A 9,957-nucleotide genomic window follows, 5' to 3' on the forward strand; every position below is an offset into this window, starting at 1 on the left:
GGGGGAGGGGGAGGGAAATGGGAGGCGGCGGTGAGGAAGAGACAGAAATCTTTAATAAATAAATAAATTAATTAAAAAAATAAAAAATAAAAAAATAAAAAAATAAAAAATGCAGATTCACTTGCATCTCAAAGAGAATCTTCAGGCTAAGACATCTCCATGCTCAGGAGATCAGGAAAACATCTGGACTGCAATGCCCATGGAGGGAGGCAAGGCAATTACAGCTGAGAAGGGAGGAGAGTCACCCTGGGGTGGTCAGAGGCCTGACTAGGGAAGGGGAGGAGAGGAGACAGGTATCAGGAGAAATGGCCTGGCTGCAGGGATAGAACATGACATGGAAATTGATGACGTCGGTTACAGGATTTTCGTGTGGTCCAGACAGCGAGCTGACTGCGGCTGTGAGAGTGGAGCTAAGCACAGCGCTGAGATGTGAGTCCAAGGTAACTTCCGGAGCATTGCCATGGATGTAGACCAGCGTAATAACAGCAACAGCAAAGAGCTAGAATGAGGGCTGGGGAGATGGCTCAGTGGGTAAAGCACATGCCATGTAAGTGTGAAGACCTAAGTTCAAATCCCCAGATCCCACCTAAAATTCTACACCATAGCACATGTCTTCTTTCTTAGTGCTTTTATGGTGAAGTGCTAAGCTGAAATTTGAATGAGTGCTGTGGCACATGTACATCTACACTCATAAACATACATGCACACACAAGAACAGTAACACATGCACAGTATATAAAATTTAAAAAGCTGGAATATGCTTCCTGTGAGTCACAGGGTCAGGGGACTGTTGTAGAACCAGAGAGATAAGAAACAGAATGATCATAGATCATAAGGATGAATGAAAGGGTCCTTTGACTATAGTTGCTTATGTTCTAGAAGCCACATAGTTTCCTATCAAAGAAATTGAAAAAGGAGCGCAATAGGATGTAAAGGGAACTTGTTTCAGTGGGATGAAATCACACCTAAGGTTCAATCCTGTTATTCTGTGGTGTCTTACCCTGTGCATTGAGAGATGGTGGGCATTTGGAATGGTCAGTTGCCAAGAAGAATACTAACATTTTATGGTTTAAGTTGTAGCTGTACATGTTCCACAGATCCTCAGGGCATCATGTTAGGTCATGCATGGATGCCCCTTTCTTTGATTGGCTCTTCAACTCCAGCTTTTGGATTTCAGTTCCACTTGCACTAAAACTTCCTTATGGAGACAGAATTATACTGCCACCAATGTAAAAAGCAAGAAAGTAAATGTGTGTCTCTTGTACTGGGTTGATGTCTGTGAGTTGGAGGACTGTCGGGTGTGTCTGAGATCCAGATGTGCAGGTATGTCTGCAACTCTGGGTGTTTGAGCCCATCAACCTTAAAGGCTGCTTTGTCTCTGGACTCAGGTGAAGGCAACTCTTAACTGCCTGGTTTCAGTATCATCCAGGCAGTCACACTAGAAACACCTTATAATACAACACACACCCAGAGGATGGACACGAAACAAATATGAGGACCAGGAAAAAAATAATGACACTCTGTCTCTGTTTCTCTGTCTCTCCCTGTCTCTGTCTCTCTTTGTGTTTGTGTGTCTGTGTGTGTGTCTATTTGTATCTCTGTCACCATTTATATGTGTGTGGCTTTGTGTTTCTGTCTCTGTCCCTCTGTGTGTCTCTCCGTGTGTCTGTCTCCCTCTTCTGAGCAAGCTTTTCATTAGTCTGAAAACTGCTCATAACCCACTAACCTTGGTTCTGTTCCTCTACTTCCTCTACCCAATAGCAGCTTCCTCTGTGTTCCTAGTGCAGAGACCCTCATGTAGGAACAAGGAATGGACATGGAGGAGTGAGATGCTTTTCCTCCTTTGAACTTGGTCAGAGGCAGAGGCACTGAATAAAATTCTTTCTCTGCATGCCATCCCATGGGTCCAAGTCCATGGGAGTCTGCCTTCTGTGGGGGTGTCCTCTGCTGCTTTCTCACCCTCCTTACCTGGGTGCTCTTGGCTGCTCTCAGATGACTTCAGGAAAGTTCTCTGTCTGCTGGTGCCATGGCTGAGGTTGGGTTTTGAGAAATCCACACTTGAAGGTGAGAAAGGAAAGGCCTTTGTCCCTACAAGAGAACATCTAGAATGAGGTGTGTGGCTCTCTCTGGTCAAGCTTGGAATGAATAAATTGATGCTTTATCCCTGGAGGTGGTGCTGCCATGAAGATGGAGCCAAGTGTGATCCCCTAGGGTGGATTTCTCAGAAGTTCTAATTAGAGACACAGATGAAGTGTTCACAGTCTGCATTCTGTCTGGGCAATGAAAATTAGGATCCTCAGAAAGTCAGTTATTATAGAAGTGCTCATTGCTAAGGCTCTATCCCTGGTTAATTATATTTATTCATATTTGATAAGATGGTGCTTACAAACATATATTATATGCTATAAAAATATATAAGTATTATGTGTCCTATAGCTATACAACATAAAATTTGGTCAAATTTTTGTAGAGGTTTAGATCACCATGAACTTCATGCCAAAACCTAGCGAATACATACTAAAAATGAAGTCACAAACCAATTAATGGTACCATTATTGGTATGGCCTAATAACAAAATTGGATCCCTCAATCAAGTATGAATCAATTACCAAATCCAATTGCAATGGTTTCTATAGCAATCATATGAATGATACATAAAAGCTCTTGACAACGTTGTAAATATATTAATTAGTGTAAAAATTCCCAGTAAATCCCAAGTCAAGAGCTCCTTGACTTGATGAAAAATTTTTACAAAAAGACTTTATTACACCCAGTAAGGTGCCCAATGTTTTCTTTATCAACTGAACTTTCTCTAAGTGACTTTGCTGTTCTACTCATTCCCCTGTTCATGGAACTACTACACTAAGCTCATCCATTTTTAAATAATGTTAAGTTATTCAATTTGGTAAATTTGATTATTTCTCTTTCTTTTCTGGTGTTTGGCCGGGTTTCACCATATACTCCATTAATACCTAGAGAAAACATCCTATTGTCTCAGGCTTCCAAAAGCTTTAATTAAAGATCTCACTGTACAGAGGGGAGCAGTAAGGAAGGGCAAACATCACCCCTCTGTGGTGTGGCTAAAGGGAAGGAAGGTTTCTACTGATCTGGGAGAGAAGAGGCAGAGGATCTGGAAGAGTTCAGAGCAGACAGAGAAAGGAGACAAATGGACCTGGCCAGGGAGCGAGGATGTGAGGAGAGCTGAGTTATAAGAATGAGCAGTTGGGGAGGGGAGTCTGAGCTGGAGGGAGTTTAGGGTAGAGGAGAAGGTGAGAGGGTAGGATGCCAGCAAGGACATGTGTGACAGGTCCCTGTGATACTGAGGGAGCCTGGAAGCCAGCAAGTGCTTTGGTATGCTGATAGGCACCACAGGTAGCCATATGTTTCTCCAGCTAGAGATAAGGGAAATTACCCCTTTCAGCCCATGGGAACTGACTTCACAAATTCCTGAGGAATGCTGGCTTTTATCTAACTGCCAGAAATGCTCTAGTCCAACTTGAGCTCATATCCAGATACGGACAAGCTTTGGGGTTTGGAAATGGTCATTTCCTTTGGACCTGACACTCATCCCCATGACTGACTCCATATATGATGCCATTATAAAGTGAACTTTAAAAACTATTGACTTCCAATTTCGTTATTGGCATATAGAAAAGGAATTATGTTTTGAATGTTGATATTACACACTATGATCTTTAAAACCTGAGATCTGACTATATTTTTCCTGGTGCTTTTTAAGTGTTTGCTTGCTTGCTTTTGTTTTGTTTTTGGTATGTCCCTTTGCATTTTCTAATTAAGGCAAATATCCTGGTCTTATTTTCTATTTCAATCTCTGCATCATTTTGTTCCTGTACCATTAGATAAGACACCAGCAAAAAGCTGAACTTGGGTTATCAGAACATACCTCTAACCTTGTCCAAGGGTTAGGGGAGAGAAGGTTTAGTCTTTCACCTTAAATACCTTTGCTGCAAGGTTTTGCATTTGACTGATGATTGATTGATTGATTGACTGATCTGACTGGTTGGTTAGTTGTAAAAAAAAAATGCCCTTTCTCTGATGGAGACTCCTTCCTTTGACTTCCTTAAGTGCCTGGCTGCAAACACTGGAACAGGAGGGACAGCTGATAATCCTCTCGTGTTCTGATAAGACATTGTCACTCTTGGTTCCAATGAGGATAACATCCCTGCCCTTCTCTCAGGGTCCTCCAGAGAAATCAAAACATACACCTGTAGTTGGGTTTTTGTTTTATTTTGTTTTGCTCATTCTTTGGGGGGCCCACCACCCAGCTCCCAAATAAATGGCTGGAGTCTTATTATTATTTATGAATTTCTGGATTTAGCTTGTCTTATTTCTAGCCAGGTTTTCTAACTTAAATTATCTCATTTCTCTTTAACTATATCTTGTCCTTGGGCTTTTTGCCTTTCTTTATTCTATATATCTTTCATTCCTTCTTATTTCTTGACTGGCTCTGTGGCTGAGTGGCTGGCCCCTGGTTTGCTCTTCTCCTTTTCTTGTACCTTGCTCTCCTCCAGAGCCTAGATCTCTCCAATTTATTTTCTCTGCCTGGCCACCCTGTCCATTTCTCTGTCCTGCCTAGTTATCGGCTCTTTGGCTCTTTAGTAAACCAATCAGGTGTATTAGACAGACAAAGTAACGCAGCTTCACAGAGTTAAACAAATGCAGTTTAAAAGAATACAACACATCTTTGCAGCATTAAACAACGATGCCACAGTTTAAGATGTAACACATCTTTAATGTTCCTGGCTCAAAGCTAGCACTAAAATTAGCTTGCACTTTTAAGATATGCAGTAAGGACAGATTCAGACCAAAATAAAAAAAAACTTCTAAATGGTTTACAGTGTGTCTAAAAATATACATAGAATTAGTAGACAGAAAAGAATGAGTATATTCAGTCTTAGATTAAAAATATAAATTTAAAATAAAAAGGGGTAATAAAGGAATATAAAGAAAATAAGCAACAAATATGGAAAATACACAGAAAATCTGGAGTATGTATATTATTGTGTTTTCTTTGAATTTTTTTGACTGTTAATCAGCTAACTAACCAAAGACATGTGATTCTGGGGACTGTCAAGTTAAAAAGCATATATGTTTTAAAGGTATCTTGACTTCAAAACTTGGATCTAAGGATTTTCCAAAGAGGTTCTGCTCTTGTTTCAACAGAAGATGAGAAGCTATGGATTCCTTCCAAGATAAAATGGTTTGATCAAGTAGACCCCCTCAGATGTTGTCAATGAGAGGAATGGCCAGGTGTTCCAACATCCAGAAAATCTTCTAGGCAACTGGCTGAGGAGATGCAGTCTCACAGACTACTAGAGCCAAGATTTAAGCATGATTCTGAATTTTGTTAGGATAGCCATAAGGGTACAAGTGCCCCCAATCAGCAAGAAGTAGTTTAGAGAACTATTCCCAAATTCCCAAAATATTGTTTATAAATGTTTGTTTTCATTTAAAGGGATTGACTATAAATGGCTACTGGTCATAGTCAATTTCTTTCTAAAAGAAGAAATGGGGATATGATGTAGAAATATAAGATGTAGAAATGCTGGGAGGAAAGCACAGGTTATTGAATCAACTTTTATTCAAAAACTGATGTTAATCTCAAAATATTTGACACTGTCATGATTTTAGTTTATTTATATAAATTTAAGATCAATTTTGTTATACTGTATGTGTTGACTGAGGTTTCTATCCTGTCTGGTGCTGCAGTCATTCAGTCCCAAAGAAACACAGAGAGCTCTACATTAATTATATACTGGTTGCCTACTAGCTCATGCTTTTTATTAACTAATGCTTACATCTTATATTAGCCCATAATTCTTGTTTGTGTTAGTCACATGGCTTGGTACCTTTTTATCAATGAGGCAGTCTCATCTTGCTTCTTCTGTGGTCTTCTGTGGCTGGGTCACGACTGCAGACTGTCATCTCTTCTTCCCAGAATTCTCTTCTTCTTGTCACCCTGCCTCTACTTCCAGCCTTATCACCCCAACTATACTTCCTGCCTACCTACTGGCCAATCAGCATTTTATTACAAATAATACAAGTAATAGGATAAAAGACTATTGTTCCACAGCACTACCAACCCTTTTCTTTTCAAAACAAGAATTTTGAATCTAATCTCCCTTGTTTAGCTCTTTGACCAGCCATTATTGATAACATCTTCTAACCAACAGTCTAAACAAAATATCCATAGTCTATTTTTTTGGGAATGTGGGCATAGCTTTCCAGGCTACTTCGTGCTGACTGGGGACAATGATAATCTTATGGGGACCTAGAGAAAATTTAGAATTATGGTCAAGTCCTGGCTGGAATATTCTGTGAGGCTTGATCATCTCAGCCAGAAGTCTTGAATCAGTTCTGGATGTAGAACTCAGCCATCTGTGCCATCTGCTTCTATTGGAGGTTTCTCAGGGGGTCTTCTTTGGTCAAACCTTATTTTTCTTGATCCAGAATGAATCCACAGCTTCTCATTTCCTGTAGAGACAAAAGCAAAACTTCTTCTCCAAAGTAACATACCTTTTGATGTAAATTTTGAAGTCAAGGCATTTTTATAATACATATGTTGGATTAATCCACCAGCATTTATAATCAAATGTCTTTTAGCAGCTGTTGCTTTTTCCTCAGCAGCCATACAAGTCAAAGACAACACAATAATATACAGTATCCAGACTCTCTGTATATTTCCCATCTTTATGTGACTTTATTTTAAACTCTATTTCTTTTATTTTTATTTTTAACTTTTATTATTTTGAGACTAGGTTTCTCTGTGTACCTTTGGCTGCCCTGGCACTCACTCTGTAGACCAGGTTGTCTTTAAACTTACAGAGCTCTGCCTCTCTAGGCCTCCCAGGCATTGGGATTAAAGGTGTGTACCACCACACCCAACTACTCTCTTTCTTTCTCTTTTATTTTAAGGACTTTTTCCTTTCTCTCCCAGGCTTACATATATTTTTAAATGCACTGTAAACTGTTTAGAGGTTTCTTTTGTCTAAATCTTTACTGTATATCTCTCTTTTGCTTACCATGTGAATCTTAAATTTACTAAGTGATATGGCTAGGATTAAAGCTATGGCTTTTAATGGCTGCATCCACCCCATTTCTTAGCTTTCTGAGAGTCTAGTCTCATGCCAGAGATACAAGCCAGAGCCATGTTTATTGTCACAACTCTGGAGTTTTAAAGTCCCTTCCAGCACCAAAAAGCATGCTGTCAGCTATTTATCAACAGCATTCCAGTGCTTTGTGGCCGAGCCTCTTAAAAGGGCTGCAAAGTTTTTGCAGCTAAAGCTGAGTCAGGAAGCCTCTCTTAAATGAGACATAGTTGTCTCTAGCAAACAGAGCCAACCTGAGAAAATGCTATCAAAAAACCATGCTTAACTCTGTTTTTTTGTGTCTAGAATTCCTTCTTAAACTCTCTCAGGTTTTATGTGGATACAGTTGTCACGTTGGTGTCATTTGTTGACAGAAGCTTCTTTCCCATCCAGTCTCACAGCTGTCCCAGAGAAAAACACAGAGGTCTACATTATTCATAAAATGGGCTGGCCTATTAGCTCAGGCTTCTTATTAACTCTTTCTAACATCTTAAATTAGCTCATATATCTTGAATGTGTTAGCCACGTGGCTTGGTACCTTTTATCAGTGAGGCATTCTCATGTTGCTTCCTCTACCCAATGACTACAGGCTGACTATTTCCTCTTCCCAGAATTCTCCTGTTTTGGTTGCTCCACCTCTAATGCCTGCATGGTCTCCCCAATGATACTTCCTGCCTGGCTACTGGCCAATCAGCGTTTTATTAAAATACAGTGACAGGGTAAAAACCATTGTCCATAGCATATATGTATATTTCTACTCTTGTTTAAGGTATTATGTTTATGCAGCCCATTTGAAAATACAATATATAATTAAAAACACAGATTAATATTCATCTATAACAGTCAAACTTATAGTCCTATTAGTTAGGTTTTCTAGGTATGCAAAGATATATTTCAGGTAGAGAGGTAATCTTCAAACACTTAAAAACCTGTGGCATTTAATATGTTTTTAAAACTTAGAGTTCTCTTGACTTTGAGGCACATCTGCTTTTGGCAGCACCAATTACTTCAGAGAAAATGATGGGCATCAAAGAATTTCACTATGGAGTTTTCTTTCAATGTGGCAATGCTAATCATTTGGGCAAGAAACTGCTTTTGCCTGAACTTCTTGACAATATGCTGTATAAATTGGACATGCAGGACCCACAGGAAAATGACCACTATACCTTGCCAAAACAAGGCAGAATGGTCCTTCAGGTTCCTACTTGACAGAAGATACTGCCAGACTCTGCAGGACACAGAGGAAAGTAACTGATGAACTTTGCCAAAGTGGACCAGAGAGTCCCACAAATTTCCTGCTTCACTGAAGAGTCTGCAAGATACTCTGGGCCTGTAGGCTGAAGATGGATATTCCAACATTACAGAAGAACTTTGGGTGACTGTCCAGACAACCATATGTCTCTGTCATTTTCAAACTTGTGGAAGTTGCTTGCAATGGACATTCTATTTACTCAGGTAATATCATATCCTTTTAGCATCTTTGATGGAGTTGAAGACTAGATGCTATAATTATAGCTTTCCTTACTTATAATAAAAGATACATTAGATATTAAACTTTAGACTCACAAAGACAGGATAGATAATAGAGTATTTTCTTTCATTTTGTCAAATACAAATAGATTAAATATTGTAACCATAATTCTTGCTTCAAAATTGTTTGGTTTTATGTAATAATACTATATAAAAGTTAGAAGCTACTTTTTTGATAAGACAAAAAAAGGGGTAAAACTATGGGATCTCTTTCTGTATGCTGTGAATATGTGCTGCTGTCATTGGTTGACAAATAGCGCTGCTTTGGTCTATGGCAGGAGAGAATGAGGTGGGAAATCCAAGTAGAGACACAGGGGAGGAAGGGCAGAGTCTGGGATATGCCAGCTGGTCACTGAGGAAGAAAAATGTGTAGAAAATGAGGTAACTTGCTACAAATCACATGGCAAATCATAGATTAAAAAGACATGTGTTAATTTAAATGTAAGATATAGTAATTAATAAGCCTGAACCATTGGCCAAGCATTTAAAATTAAAATAAGCCTCTGAGTGATTATTTGGAAGCAGCTGCGGTACTAGGCAGGACAGAGAGAAACCTCCATTTACATGGACCTAAGAAACAAGCTGATGTAGCAACCATAATATCTAACAAAGTAGATTTCAAGCTAAAATTAATCAACAGAGAAAAGGACATTGGATATTCATCACAGGGAAAAAAATCTATCAAGATGAAGTCTCAATTCCAAACATCTATGCCTCAAATACAAAGTGACCCACATATGTAACAGAAACATTACAAAAGCTTAAATCACACACCAAACCCCACATACTAATAGTGGAAACTACAACACCCCACTCCCACCAATAAACAGGTTAGAAAACTAACAGAGAAATAAGGGAACTAACAGGTGCCATAACTCAAATTAGCTTAGCCAACATTTACACAACATTTCACCTAAAGACAAAAAAATATACCTTTAAAATGGGCTTAAATTCAGGACCAATTTCTTCCACATGACATATCAGGTGCCTATCTGAGGGCTGTGCCCTCACCTGTCTTATATTTCACACTGGAGCCCTTGCCATCCCTGAGAGCATAGACGTCCTTGAACCAAACCACATATCTCCTCTCTGGAATAGCTGCACCTGAGCTTACAGTCTGGTCCACAGTAACCACTGCAGCATCTTCACTGCTCTGGAGTCCCTTCCTCAGCATCGGAATCAAAACCATAATTACAAACATCTATCACAAATGCCACGTGCCATCATGCTGAGCTCTAGACCTGTCTGGATCAATGTTGACAAAAATGAAAAGATGTGTGATGTCTAGGAGTCCTCTCAGCTCTAGAAACTTCAAATT

This window comes from Alexandromys fortis, unplaced genomic scaffold (assembly GCF_014885135.2).
Source record: "Alexandromys fortis isolate MF-2015 unplaced genomic scaffold, M_Fortis_MF-2015_v1.1 scaffold_499, whole genome shotgun sequence".
NCBI classification, from domain to species: Eukaryota; Metazoa; Chordata; class Mammalia; order Rodentia; family Cricetidae; genus Alexandromys; species Alexandromys fortis.